The 15,438-nt window shown below is 36.1% G+C and overlaps 1 protein-coding gene and 1 long non-coding RNA gene across 2 annotated transcripts in view; one reads left to right on the forward strand and one right to left on the reverse strand.

Moving 5' to 3' along the window:
• LMNTD1 (lamin tail domain containing 1) overlaps positions 1 to 15,438 on the forward strand; it is a 147,658-nt gene that overhangs the window by 84,973 nt on the left and 47,247 nt on the right. The window lies entirely within an intron of this gene.
• LOC115305577 lies at positions 3,988 to 6,701 on the reverse strand. Its single transcript, XR_003914857.1, has 3 exons — positions 6,597 to 6,701; positions 4,657 to 4,761; positions 3,988 to 4,045 (listed from the first exon to the last, which is right to left on the reverse strand). It is a non-coding gene; the product is annotated as an uncharacterized LOC115305577 (long non-coding RNA).

Consider the following 15,438-nt stretch of genomic DNA (forward strand, 5'->3'; position numbering starts at 1 on the left):
GTCTCTCAAAAATAAATTAAAAACATAAAAAAAAACCAGAAACAGACTGACCTTCAAAGGGACTGAAACTCAGCTTCAAATTATCTTAATCCCTGATTGGACTCATTATGTTAATATGGACTTCCATGTGACCCTAGTCACCTAATATAAATTTCTGAACAAGTATAATGTCACTTTAGACCTAAGTTATATCTCATAATTTTTTCATTAACTGTGTTTGGTGCTCAATCAGAGATATTCAGAAATATGAGGAAACAAGACAGGTACCTGAACGCACCCAGAAGTGATACATATAAGGAATTCATATAACACAGTAACAAAATCCTCCTCCTCCTCCTCCTCCTCCTCCTCCTCCTCATCATCATCCAAATCAAGAATGGGTAAAGAACCGGAACAGACATTTTCCCAAAGAAGATGTACAAATGGCCAACGGGTACGTGAAAAGATGCTCCACATCACTAATCATCAGAGAAATGCACATCAAAACCATAGTGAGCTATCACTTCACATCTGCAAGAAGGATTTTTATGAAAAAGACAAGGTAACAAGTGTTGATAAGGGTGTAGAGAAAAGAGAACCCCTATGCAGTTTTGGTGGGACTGTAAAATATAGGCAAAGCCTCCAATCAAAATGATAAATTTTGATATTATTCTCTGTAACTTTCATAATATGTAGGAGAAAATAAGTACAAATATAAATAACTTGAATAACAATTATTGCAATTAATTTAATTGAGACCTATAAAGCACTGCAACTCAAAAACATCAGAATATCCACTCTTTTCAATAATACATGAAAATTTTACAAAAATGGACTACATGCTGGCTATCAGGTAAAGTCGATAAATTTGGGACTTAAGTTATTCAGAATATGTTCTCTGACCACAAAGAAATTTGGCTAAAAATCACTAACAACAACAACAACAACAAAAATTAGAAAATCTTCATATGTTTGGAAATTAAGCTATAGCGATTTTTTTAAAAACTAAATTTTTAAAATATATTGAAATAAGTTATAATGAAAATTCTACATGCTAAATTTTGAAATAAAAGTAAAGCTGTGCTTAGTAGGAAATATATAGCCTTAACTGCCTATCTTAGGAAATAAAAATGGGCTACAAAGCAATTATCTAAGCATCCATTTCAAGTATTCATAAAAAGAACAGCAACAAACTGAATTCTATGAATTTTTTAAAAAAGTATAAGAAAGGGAAAGAATATAAATAATCTTATAATAAAGAAGACCAAAAACCAATAATGGTTTCAAACCAATAAAACCGATAATGGAGAGTTATAAGACAAAGTACAGTGTAAGGGAATACACTTATAATACATAAATCCAGCTAAGAACTTTGATTTGGAATACATAAAGAATTTCTATTTTTAAAAAAAAGTAATGCCTTTCCAACACACACACACACACACACACACACACACAAGCGAGACATCCCTGAAGTGTCCTATATTAATCTAAGTTTTGATTCATTAGGAACAGATTAATGTCTACATCATGCATGCTCCTGGGCCTAGGTGTACGGCCTTCCACAGCCTGGCTTCCCGTGTTTCTCTGGTTCTATTTCATACTGCACATCCAGGCCATCTTTCTGTCTCAGACGTTGATATGTGTATGTCATGTCTAACCCCGCATTTTGATGTGTGCCAGAAAAGCACATTCCACACTGTCTAGCAACAGCAAACAATTATGGTGTATTTGTTAAATGAATGCATGCATGAAAGAATAAGTTAATAAATGCCTTCCTTCCTGTTCTCTGCCTTTTGAAATCCTATCTTTTGAAGTTCACCTTCTATCACCTCTTCTGTGAGGTGACAAAACAACAGCACAAGTCATTTTGTGCTAACGAGTTATTGTAGCTCTTAACAAAACCATTCCTTTGATTCATATCACATTCTGTTATGCATTATTTTTTTCCCATATTCAGATACTACTGTCCCATCAAAACACTAAGTTCCAGACCAGCAAGAAAGATGTTTGACATCTTTTTATATTATTACAAAGTCCAAATGCCTTGTAAACAGTGGTGCTCAATATTTTTCAGGGAATAGTGTGGTGTAATGGTGAAGAATGTAATCCCTAAATAACAATACCCTTAAAAGGGTGAAATGAGATCATATATACAGAGTACTTAACACGAATAGGAAACATGATAAATAATAGCTGATAGTAGCAGTAGGAGTAGTGTTCACTATTGATTATGGCTGATTCTGACTTGTAAGGGGATATATTCAAAAAGCTAAGGAAGAAACAAATGTGAACAAAGAACAACGAAGCTAAAACTATGTTTTAACACTTAGCATATCATATACAGGTGGCTGTGTGGAGGGGCACCTGGGTGGCTCAGTTGGTTAAGCATCTGACTTCGGCTCAGGTCATGATCTCATGGTTTGTGGGTTCAAGCCCCACATCGGGCTCTGTGCTGACAGCTCAGAGCCTGGAGCCTGCTTCAGATTCTGTGTCTCCCTCTCTCTCTACTCCTCCCCCCACTGGTGCTCTATCTCTGTCTCTCAAAAATGAATAAACGTTAAAAAAAAAGATGGCTGTATGGTTAGGTGAGGACTCTGTTCACGGTAAATCTTGAAACTCAGAAGATTACTAAATACATCACGTCACCACAAAATGGTGCTTCACAATCTTGGCTCTGTAGTCAGATGGACATGGGTCTATTTCCAGATCCCATTACTTAATGATTGTGTAACTGTAGGCAAGTTGCTTTGTCTCTCTGGACCTCAGTTTTCTCATGAACCTGACAATAGAAACTGTAGCATTTGCTTGCTGTGAGGATGAATTGAGAGAATGCACAGGAACTCCTCATACTTCACCTTGACACCCGATAAGCACTGATTAGCCATTATGTAGTGAAAGCTCCCTTTTCCTCAGGGTTGTATCTCATGGTACCCCTCTTATGTCACTGAAATGGAACCACTCCATTATGTTCAACATCATTCTGCTTTTCTAGGAAGTCACATCTCACAGGATCATTGTGAGACCAGCTTTTTAAGAGTTATATATGCTAAGCCTATGAATCTTTTATTTTTGAAATTTAAGTCCAAGTTAATTAACATATAGTGTAATAATGATTTCAGGAATACAATCTAGTGATTCATCACTTACATACCATACCCAGTGCTCATCCCAACAAGGGTTCTCCTAATGCCCCTCCCCCATTTAGCCCATCTCTGTACCCAACACCCCACCAGCAACCTTGCTTGATCTCTGTACTTAAGAGTCTCTTATGGCTTGTTTCCCACTCTGTTTTTATATTACTTTTGCTTCCCTTCACTTATGTTCGTTTTGTATCTCAAATTTCACACGAGTGAAATCATATCATATTTGTCTTTCTGTGACTGACTTATTTCACCTAGCATAATACACTCCAGTTCTATCTACCTTGTTGCAAATGGCAAGATTTCATTCCTTTTGATTGCTGAGTAATATTCCAGTGTGTGTGTGTGTATGTGTGTGTGTGTGTGTGTGTGTGTGTACCACATCTTCTTCATCCTTCTTTAACCCATGATGGACATATTTGCTAAGCCTATGAATTCTGATTATAAGCATTTTACTTGATTTGGAGTTCTTGAGGATGATAAATAACTGATTTTCAAACTTTTCTGCTGATAGAACACCAGTGCAAAGGTTACCACTATAAAATTAGAGTGTTTGCCCAGACTGTTGTAAAGATAGTAAATAGAGAGGCACCTGGGTGACTCAGTTGATTGAGTGTCCAACTCTTGATTTCATCTCAGGTCATAATCCCAGGGTCATGGGATCAACTTTTGCATCAGGCTCCATGCTAAGCATGGAAGCTGCTTAAGATTCTCTCACTCTCCCTCTCTCTCCCTCTCTCTCTCTCCCCCAATCTTTTTCCTCAGCTCACATTCTCTCTCTAAAATAAATAAATAAATAAATAAATAAGTAAATATAACAAACAAACAAATACATATAATGGAGCTCCATTTCCAAACATTGCATGGGTTCTTTAATTCCATCTCAGGTGTCTGGTTTCTCACCTCTTTCTAACATACAGGATCTTGAAGAAATGACACAGCAAAATTTCAGACACAGTATTACTCACACCAGTGGTTTCTTTTCTATTGCTAGTAAATGTTAGAAGTGTCCTTTTGCAAAAGAAATAACTCAAATCTCAGTGTCCTCAGTAGTCTCAGAAACCTCCTGATTTCTTCTGTTTCTCATTTGCACATGAAAAAGAAAGCTGCTAACCAACTTAAATTTAATTTCCCAATGTAAATTTACTTATAACTCAAACTTTCAGTAAAATAATACAAACTTCACTTATGTGGATAGTATCATGGGATTTTTCAAGAATAACTAATTCACCCTTGGTAAATTATACCTTTCAATTGCCACCTATCACCATCATCAATAATGAGTAATGCTAACAGATCAAATTTGTTATATGTGCAGAGGAAGAGAAGAAGGCTTTCACTTTGAGCTTGGCTGGGCTCCATTTAGACTTCTATTTTTGCCTGATGCCATGGGGCGGGCTCATGTTCAGGCTTCTAATAACTCTCTTTCATACTCTTTTAATCCAGTTCTTCTCACACAGTGTTCTTATGGGGTACCAGTGTTCCATAAGCTGTAGAGAGATAGCATTTGATTGTAATAGTGAATAATGATTACCTTAACCCCTCTTGCAGAGAAAAAGTTGATGGATAGCATTCACTCAATTCAAATTGATTTCCAATAATTTTTTACAAGTCTTTGGCTCCAGACACTACGTTTCTCCTAAAGGTTGCCAATAGATGACAGAAGAAAATGAAATTATAAATTTATATCAATAGGAAAACTCAAAACTAAACATTTGTTCTAAGTTCAACAGTTGGGTGTGTTAAGGCATATAAGCTGGTGGCTCTGAGGTTATATGCTATACAAATAATGTAAGATGGATTTCTTTTTGCTGGTAGAAATATATTTACATAATATGTAGATGAAATAAAAATACTGATCTATATTTTTAAAATATTTTGCAAAGAATATGGTGCTCTCCAAATAAGAATGTGATCTGGGTCTCTGCCCCCTAAGCAAGTCTGAGATAACCTTAGAATAATAAGCATTATATTCCTTTAAAGAAAATGGATAGAAACTATTGATGGTAAAGACCAAACCTAAAATACATGTATTCTATGTGTGAAATAACTATACAGTTATTTATGAACCATTGCTAAAACTGATAGGAATGTCTGAGGATTGAAACCATTGCTTGATATGTAGTACCACATAGGCAGATCTAAGATCTTAGTGTTATTTCCCAGTAGAATTTTGTGACTGGAAAAACCCGTGAAGGTATTTGGATAAACTGTCTGAAATTTGAACCTCCCCAAATGGTTCTTTATCCTTTATGTGAACACTTCCAGTAGGACCTTAATATGACACTGATTTCAAGGTAAAATAATAGCATTTATGTTTGCAGCTGTGTTACTTACATATGTTTCTTGGGAAGGAGATGATTCAACCTAGTACATTTTTAGACTAGGAAGACGCATTACAATAGGAACCTATACTATATTTATGTAGGTGCAAATGTGAAACTGTATTCCTATGTATACAAACTCTTGAATCTTAGCTAGTGTAATATGTCATGTTTTAAATTGTAATCCTCAACTGCGTATTACTCAATGTGAATATTCCCACCCATAGACTGAGAGGGGATGAAAATTCTCTTTATATATAGAGTCTGCATTCACACAAGGCATTTTATTTATATTACCAATTTAATAAAATCCCCTACTCTGTAAATGTTCTCCATATGTGGAAACAGAGGACTAGAATGCATAAAGCCAGTTCTTTGTGTTTTTCAGCTTTTAAAAAATTACATGCATGTAATGTTTTCCTGATTTTTTAAAATTGCTGAATATAGTATTCTGCCTCTTTTAACTTTTCTTAATTAAGATAAAAGCTCACAAAATAAAACTCAGTTTTCATTATCCTGTTTTACCCTATATCTGTCTTATGGGGAGTACTTCAGTTTCTCATGCAAAATTCTGATGGTTTTCCAACAAAGGGTAAGACCAAAGAGAGAATCGACACAGGTTCCAGAAGCCAGGGGAGAGAGTCATTGGAGACCAAAGCAGAGAGAAGAAACCAGGGCAAAGCTGGTTCAGGAGTAGGTGGTCAGGCAGTTACCATGGAAGACCTTGGGCAGATTTTGGAGAGGAATTACTGTGAAGGAGTCTTTGTTACAATTAAACATGAGATCATATTCTGGCTGTGCCATCTATTGGTGGGATAACCTTGGAAGAGGTATTCATCTCTCTGAACTTCTATATCCTCATTTGAGAAAATGGGGAAATTCCTGTCTTCCAGAGCTGTGATGAAAGAATCTGTGTAAAGACTATTGTACCTCAGAAACAGTAGGTGCTTCTGCTTTTTCCCTTCAGCTCTTGCTTGACCCTAATTCTTCCTGAGCTGGAGACAGCCATGATGATGACACCATCAATGTTTAAAGTCTACAGATCCCCAAGTGAAACTCGTGTCCTAGCCTTCTTACTCTGGGAAAGGCCAAACATTTAAAGAAGAAATAGACATAATGTATAACAAACCTCTGTGTATATATTACTGACCTGCAACAGTTAAAAACCATGGCCCATCCTTTTCATCTCCATCTCCATTCACTTCTTATGATATGTGTTATTTTGAAACAAATCCAGACAACATATAACTTTATGTAAAAATGCTTCAGTATGTATTTCTAAAAAGTAAGAATTATTCTTAAAGAATACAATCATAATACCAAACACACCTAAAATATTTAACATTTATTCCTTAATATTATTAAATATTATGTTGTTGTTGCTATTGTTGTTTTGCTACTGCTATTACCTATCATCAGGTAAATTACATAAGCCACATGAATACACCACATGGTATTACCATTGATGATGTAATTTTTCCAAACTGACAAACAACTCTTTGAAAAGTTGTGATATGCACTCTTCCTTCAATGTAAACAAATAGTTACTTCCTGAAGATTTTGGTATATATTTAAAGTTTGCAAAAATACTTTGTATTTATATGTAATACGGAATTGGGCTTTGCACTCAGATAATTATAAACTATTTTTCATCTGTATGAATGTCTGGAAAATTAAGTAGTGGATGGGAAAATTATTTGCCACATTTTAAAAAGTCTCTGGCTCCTATCCAATAAATGCCAGGAACACCCCCACCAAATCTTCATGATTATTATCACTGTCCTTTCACACTTGCAAAATGCCCTCCATGGGTCACTTTGTCCCCTATTGAAAACCACTGATTTACTTGAGCAGCTGCAAAAGAGGAAATTGGTTTTAGTTGCATATATGCCATAATTTTGGGAAAAGAAATAAGGAATATCCTGTATGGAAAATGACTAGTGGAACATTCACAAACTTAAAGCTTTTCAAAATTTTCCTCAGTTGATGGAATTTTGTTTCTCCAAACTATGTTGCAAAATGTGAATAAGCTCTCTAATAAAGCAAATGAGGTCATAAATGACTTCATGGTAACATATGTAGTTCAAGTACAGAAAGTCTTAACATCTAGGAAACTATCCAGACAGGTAGAAGTAGGGAAACTGGGATAGTGGCAAGAAATAAAAAAATCCCTTTTTACTTATTTCTAAGAATAAGTATAAATTTATAAATGTCTTAATGCCAAGTTTACATAATTGGCTCACAACCTTAATAAGGAATTATGCTTCATCTCCAAGACAGAGAAAATATAGTCAAATATTTACCTTCCTCTAGCTTACTTGCTTCATTATTACTTCGTGTAATTCTTATATAGTCTTCAAGTATATTTCTTGTCATTTTTTTACTCATTTAAAAAATTCAGTTATAATTACATACAGCATTATATTAATTTTAGATATACAATATAGTGATTCAATAATTCTATACAGAGCTCATCATAAGTGCACTCTTAATCCCTTTCACCTATTTCACACATCCCCCCACCCACCTGCCTTCTGACAACCACCAGTTTGTTTTCCATATTTAAAAATCTGGGTTTTTTTATTTTTCCCTTTTTCTTTGTTTTGTTCCTTAAATTTCACATATGAGTAAAATCACATGATACTTTTCTTTACCTGACTTATTTTACTTAGCATCATTACCTCTAGACCCATTCATGTTGTTCTAAGGGGTAAGATTTCACTATTTTTATGGTTGGGTAATATTCCATTGTGTATATGCCACCTCTTCTTTACCCATTCATCTGTTGATGGAACTTGGGTTGTTCCCATAACTTGGCTACTGTAAATAATGCTATAGTAAACAAGAGGGTGCATATATCTTTTAAATTAGTGCTTAAATTTTGGGGTGGGGATAAATATCCACAAGTCGAATTACTGGATGATGTGGCAATTCTATTTTTAGTTTTTTGAGGAGCCTCCATATTGTTTTTCACAGTGGCTTCACCAATTTGCATTCCTACTAACACTGCACAGATCCTCCTTTTTCTCCATATCCTTGCCAATAATTGTTTCTTGTTGTTTTTTGGTTTGATTTGGTTTGGTTTGGTTTGGTTAATTTTAGCCATTATGACAGGTGTGAGGTGATATGTCATTGTGGCTTTGATTTGCATTTCTCTGATGATTAGTGATTTTGAACATCTTTTCATTGTGTGTTGGCCATCTGTATGTCTTCTTTGGAGAAATGTCTTCATGCCCATTTTTAATTGGATTGTGTGTGTGTGTGTGTGTGTGTGTGTGTGTGTGTGTGTATTTGGTGTTGAGTTGCATAAGTTGAGGGCTCGAATCATAAATGAATGTTGAACCTTGTCAAATAATTTTTTGCATCTATTGAGATGATCACATGGTTTTTATCCTTTATTTTGTTAATGCGATGTGTCATATTTATTTGTTAACATTGAACACCTACATCCCTGAAATAAATCCCACTTGATCATAGTGAATTTTTTCAATGTATTATTGGATTCAGTTTGATAATATTTTGAGGATCTTTGCATTTATATTCTTCAGGATATCAACCTGTAGTTTTCTTTCTTTTTTTGTAGTGTTTTATCTGGTTTTGGTATCAAGGTAGTGCTGGTCTCATAGAATGAATTTGAAAGCTTTCTTTCCTCTTTAATTTTTTGGAATAGTATGAGAAGAATAGGCATTAACTCTTCTTTAGATGTTTGGTGAAATTTACTTGTGAAGTAATCTGCTCACAGACTTTTGTTTGTTGGGAGCATTTGACTCCTGATTTAATTTCATTGCTAGTAATTAATCTGTTCATGTTTTCTATCTCTTCCTGGTTCCATTTTGGGAAGCTACATGTTTTGAAGAATTTATCCATTTCTCTTCAAAATTGTCCAAATTGTTGGCATATAATTTTTCATAATATTCTTATATTCCTTTGTATTTCTGTGGTGTAAGTTTTATTTTTCTTCTTTAATTTTCAATTTTGAGTCCTTTCCCTTTTCCTTTTTTTGATGAGCCTGGCTAAAAGTTTATCAATTTTGCTGATCAAAGAACCAGCTCCTGGTTTTATCAATATGTTCTTTTGAGGTTTGTTTGTCCTTTTCCTGGTTCATTTAGGTATAAGGTTAGGTTGTTCGAGATTTTTCTTGCTTCCTGAGGTAGACCTGTATTGTTATAAACTTCTGCCTTAAAATAGCTTTTGCTGCATTTCAGAGATTTCAGACAACTGTGTTTTCATTTTCATTTGACTCCATGTATTTTTTAATTTCTTCTTTGATTTCTTGGTGGACTCATTCATTGTTTAGTACCATATTGTTTAGCTTCCATGTATTTGTGCTCCTCCAGATTTGTGTGTGTATGATAGATTTCTAGTTTCATACCATTATGATGAGAAAAGATCCATGATATACCAATCTTTTTTAATTTTTTGAGACTTGTTTTATGACCCAACATGTGGTTTGTTCTGAATAATGTTCCATGTTCACTTGAGAAAAATGTATATTATGTTATTTTTGGATGGAATGTTCTGAATATATCTGTTATATCAATCTGGTCCCATGTGTCATTCAAAGCAACTCTTTCCTTGTTGATTTTTCTATCTAGTTGATCTATCCATAGATTTAAGTAGGTGGTAAAGTCCTTTACTATTATTGTATTACTATAGATTACTTCATTTATGTCTGTTAACAGGTGCTTTGAGTATAAATATTTACAATTATTATGTCTTTGTGTTGCATTGTTCCCTTTATCATTAAATAGTACCCTTCTTTGTCTCTTGTTGTAGTCTTTGTTTTAAAGTCTGTTTTGTCCAAGGGCACCGGGTGGCTCAGTTGGTTAAGCATCCAACCTCGGTGTATGCGGGGGACCAACCCATGCACCCCAGTTGAAAGGTCCCGAGTAGGGGGTTGGTGTCCGCGCAATATCTGTAAGAAAGAAAACAGACAAGGTGAATGGTGGTAAAGCCACGTTTTACTAAGATAGTCAGTGTCTTCTATATCATGGGTGGTTACATTTTTTCTTTAATGATTAGATAGTTCAAGGTCCTTGAAGTAGAGACATGCTCCAGAAAGAGTCATTCTTAACAGGACAGTAGTAAATAACAGGATCAAATAAGTCATTACAAGGGAGGGATTCCCTAACAAAAGTATGTTTTTAAGTGTAAGATGAGCCTAAAGAATTTTCTTTGAGGAGATTTACATTTCGTAAGGCCCTTCAGCAGTTATTCATGGGCAAGAGGCTTATCCTTCAAGAAGTAAATCTTTGACAGAGGATTGTGTTTACTCCCAACAATAGGCAATGAACTAGAGACAAAACAAAATAAGGGAAGGCTGGAGTTACTGATTGACCCAAGTTGATTCAAAGCCTAAAAGTATATGCCTCTTTGCAAAGCAACGAGAAAAATCATAGACAGGATGAACAGAAGCCACATGTGCGGCCCAGGAGGCCAAATGTTGTTTCACAGTCTTTCGACTTGTTCCGCAACTTCCCAAATAGTTCACCTGTGCCCCAGAGGCATAGCCATCAATAGTCGCTATGTGGGAGGTTTTTTGGCCTACTGGGCCCCAACAGGTTTCGGTCATGATCTCACGGTTCTTGGGTTCGAGCACTGCCTTGGGCTCTGTGCTGACAGCTCTGAGCCTGGAGCCTGCTTCGGATTCTGTGTCTCTCTGTCTCTGCCCCTCCCCACCTCAAGCTGTGTCTCTCTCTGTTTCAAAAATAAATAAACATTAAAATAAATAAATAAAATAAAGTCCATTTTGTCCAACATAAGGATTTTTACCCCAGCTTTCTTTTCACTTCTATTTGAATGATAATTCTTTTTCCATCCATTCACTTTCAGTCTGCTTCTGTCTTTAAGTTAGGAGTCCCTTTCCATAACTTGGCTATTGTTGATAGTGCTGCTATAAACACTGGGATGCATGTGCCTCTTAGAAACAGCATTTTTGTATGTACATCAACTGATAAATGGATCAAAAAGATACATACATATATACACATGTAATAATACTCGGTGATCAGAATGAATGAAATCTTGCCATTTGCAACAAAGTGGATGGAACCAGTATATTATGCCAAGCAAAATAAGTCAGAGAAAGACAAATATCATATGACTTCATTTATATGTGGAATTTAAGAAACAAAACAGATGAACATAGGGAAAGGGAAGAAAACATAAGATAAAAACAGAGAGGGAGGCAAACCATAAGAGACTCTTAAATACAGAAAACACACTGAAGGTTGTTGGAGGGGAGGTGGTGGGGAGGATGGGCTAATGTGTGATGGGCATTAAGAAAAGCACTTACTGGTATGAGCCCTGGGTATTACACATAAGAGATGAATCGCTGCTTTGTACTCCTGAGACAAATACTTCATTGTATGTTGAGTAACTGGGAGGTGATGGTGATGGAGGAGGGCACTTGTGGGGAAGAGCACTGGGTGTTATATGGAAGCCAATTTGACAATAAACTATTAAAAAATAAATAAATAAACAAATTTACAAAAAAGAAGTGAGTTCCTTAAAAGTAGCATATAGATGGGTCTTGCTTTTTTATCCATTCAGTCATCTTATGTTTTGATTTAATTTGAGCCTTAGTCCATTTACATTCAAAGTAATTATTGATAGGTATGTAGTTATTGCCATTTTGTTTCTTGTTTATGGCTGTTTTTATAGTTCTTCTCCCTTTTTCTCTTGCTCTCTTCTTTTTTTGGTTTGATTCCTTTCTTTAATAATATACTTGAATTCCTTTCTCTTTAATCTTTGCATATCTCTTACAGTTTTCCATTTGTGATTATCATTAGGTTGGCAATAAGATTCTATGCATATAGCAGTCTATTTTAGGATGATGGTCATTTAAGTTTGAAACCATTCTAAAAGCACTAAATTTTTACTGTCCCCTTCGTTTTATGAATATGATATCATACTTTACATCATTTAATTTTGCTTTTCCATCCTTTAACTGATTTTTATAGATATGACTCTACTGCTTTTATGGTTTAACTACACTAGTTTTATAAGTAATTAATCTACTTATTATGTTTTGTTTTTTGTTTTTATGTTTTTTGTATGTACCTGTGAATTTTCTTTTATTTCATAATTTACTTATTCTTGACTATGGCCATTTTCTTTCCAATAAAAAATTAACTTTAACATTTTTAAATGTAAGAATGATTTAGTGATGATGAACCCCTTTAAACTTTGTCTAGGAAATTCCATTTTATTTCTCCTTCAATTCTGAATGATAGCATTGTTGGATAGAGTATTTATTCTTGGGTACAGGTTTTTTTCCCTTTCAGCATTTTGAATATATCAGACCACTCTCCTTTGGCCTACAAAGTTTCTGCTGAGGAATCATCAGATAGATTTATGGGGTTTCCCTTGTATGTAACTGTTTTCTTCTCTTTTGGTGCTCTCTGCCATTACTTTTTGCCATTGTAATTATTTTGTGTCTTGGTGTGGACCTCCTTGGATTGGTTTTGTTGGGGGCTCTCTGTTCCTCCTAGATCTGGATATTTACTTCCTTCCTCAGATTAGGGAGGTTTTCACCTATTATTTCTTCAAATAAATTATCTGCCCCTCCCTTTTCTCTCCTTTTTCTGGGATCCCTAGAATATCAGTGTAATTGTGTTTGATGATGTCACTGAGTTTCCTTGACATATTCTCATTTTTTACTTTACTTTTTTCTTTTAGTTGTTCAGTTTCTTTGCTTTTCATTATTCTGTCTTCCACCTCACTAATCTATTTTTCTGCTTTCTGTTATATACTATTGATTCCTTCCAGTGTATTTTTTAATTTCAGCAATTGAGTTTTCCATCTTTGATTGGTTCGTTTTTTATATTTTCTGTCTCTTTGTTGAAGGTTTCCCTGAGATCCTCCACTCCACTCTTTTCTCACATCCATTGCTTTGAATTTCTATGGGCATATTGCTCATCTCCAAATCATTTCATTTTTGTTCTGATCATTTGGGATATATTCTTCTGTCTCATTTTGTCTAACTATGTTTGTTTCTATGTAGTAGGAAAGTTAAGTTATAGCTCTTTAAAGTAATGGACTTATGAAGGAGAGGTTCTATAGTACCCTGCAGTGCAATGTCTCTTGTTTATCAGAACCTGGCACTTCAGAGATGTCTCCTGTGTGTGTTGCATGGACACTACTCTGAGGGTTGAGCCACATTTGCCTTTAGTCAGCTGGATGGCCCTCTTTTTGGTAGGCAGAGTTTGATCTCTGAGTTATTATGGGGCCAGTCTGGGGCCACTTTGTGCTTGTAACTGGGTCAGACCAGATGCTTGCCCTCACCCTGTTTGTCAGAACTGTAGGTGCACCTACCTGCAGGGTGCTGTCCCTGCATTGTCTCCTGAGTGGCCTTTTTTTGGTAAATGAAACCTTCTATAAGACCAGATATCTGCCCTTAGTCTGTCTGTTTGGGTTGCAGTACCCCCCCCAACTGCAGGGCTTTCTCCTTGTGCTGCCCCCCCCCATGAAGTTTTTGTTGGTAGGCAGGGCTAGCAGACAGATCAGATGTTTTCCCTCAGTCCACCGCTGAGGCTGCACTGGAACTGGTCTGTGTGATTATCTCCCCCTCTCCCCAGAGCAAGAGTCACTTTGGAGTGGTGCTGGCCACTGTCAGGGCTGCTACTCAAAGATGCTGCATCAGACATGGCTTTGGAAGGATTAAGGCAGATTGAATGGGTCTCTCTGCAGGAGAATGGGAGGAGGCACACAGATGCTGGCAAGGTAAGTGCTCACCTGCTTGTAGATGAAGCCTGGGCTAGGTACCAAGTGTTCATGCTGGTTCCCACAGATGTCTGGCTATCCAGGCTGGGGGAAGGATGGAGAGGATGGTGTCTACCAGCTCTTTTGTGGGAGAAAATTCATAAAGATTCTGTTTCTCTAGCACACATTCGGATATTAGTAAGTAAATCTTGCTGGTATACCCCAGGTGCTTGTCAAACTGCTGCTTCTATGATGTATCGTGTCAAAGTTGTTTGTGTGTTGTTTCTTTAAGAGTGGGAACTTTTCTGTCACCTTCTGACTCTCCTGGAGCTGACCCCACTGATTTTTAAAGTTCCCACTGTTAAAATCCAGTGATTATGAAAACCCAAAGAATTTCTGGTTTTCAAAGCCAAATGATATGGAGACTTATCTTCCCAGGTCAGGTCCCACATATCTAGGGTGCCTAGAGTGCACTCTATTCCGCTTCCTTTTCTGTGCTTGTGGTGTCCCTCCAAATATTTCTGCTTAGTCTCATAGGTTAGTTTGGTTCCCAACTGAGGTTCCACCCTTTCTACCATTTTTTGATGTGGTCTCCTTTCCAAAATTAACTGTAGAGAGTCTATTCTGCCAGTCTTCATGTCATTTTCTGAGTTAGTTACACTGATGTAGCTGTTATCTAGGAGTATCCATGTGATGAGGTAAGCTTAGGATCTTCCCATGCCACTATTTCACAGGCTCCAAAAGAAATCTTTCTCTTTTGACTTATTAAAGCAGTTACTTTGTTCATTGTCCTTTGTATTTAACTACTGTTCATCATTCTATGTTGGAAGCCATTTTCTTTTTTCTTTTCTTGTTTTTTATCTTATTTTTTATGTTAATTTTTAAAAAATAGTTTATTGTCAAATTGGTTTCCATACAACACCGAGTGCTCCATACAACCCATAAGTGCTCTCCTCCATCACCACCACCTCTTTTCCTCCCTCCCCCTTCCCCTTCAACTCTCAGTTCATTTTCAGCATTCAATAGTCTCTCAAGTTTTGCGTCACTCTCTCTCCCCATCTCTCTTTCCCTCTTCCCCTCCTGGTCCTCCATTAGGTTTATCCTATTTTCCTGTTAGACCTATGAGTGCAAACATATGGTTTCTGTCCTTCTCTGCCTGACATATTTCGCTTAGCATGACACCCTCAAGGTCCATCCACTTTCCTACAAAAGGCCATATTTCATTCTTTCTCATTGCCATGTAGTACTCCATTGTGTATATATACCACATCTTCTTGATCCACTCATCA

The sequence above is a fragment of the Suricata suricatta genome, chromosome 10, assembly GCF_006229205.1.
Source record: "Suricata suricatta isolate VVHF042 chromosome 10, meerkat_22Aug2017_6uvM2_HiC, whole genome shotgun sequence".
Classification (NCBI taxonomy): domain Eukaryota; kingdom Metazoa; phylum Chordata; class Mammalia; order Carnivora; family Herpestidae; genus Suricata; species Suricata suricatta.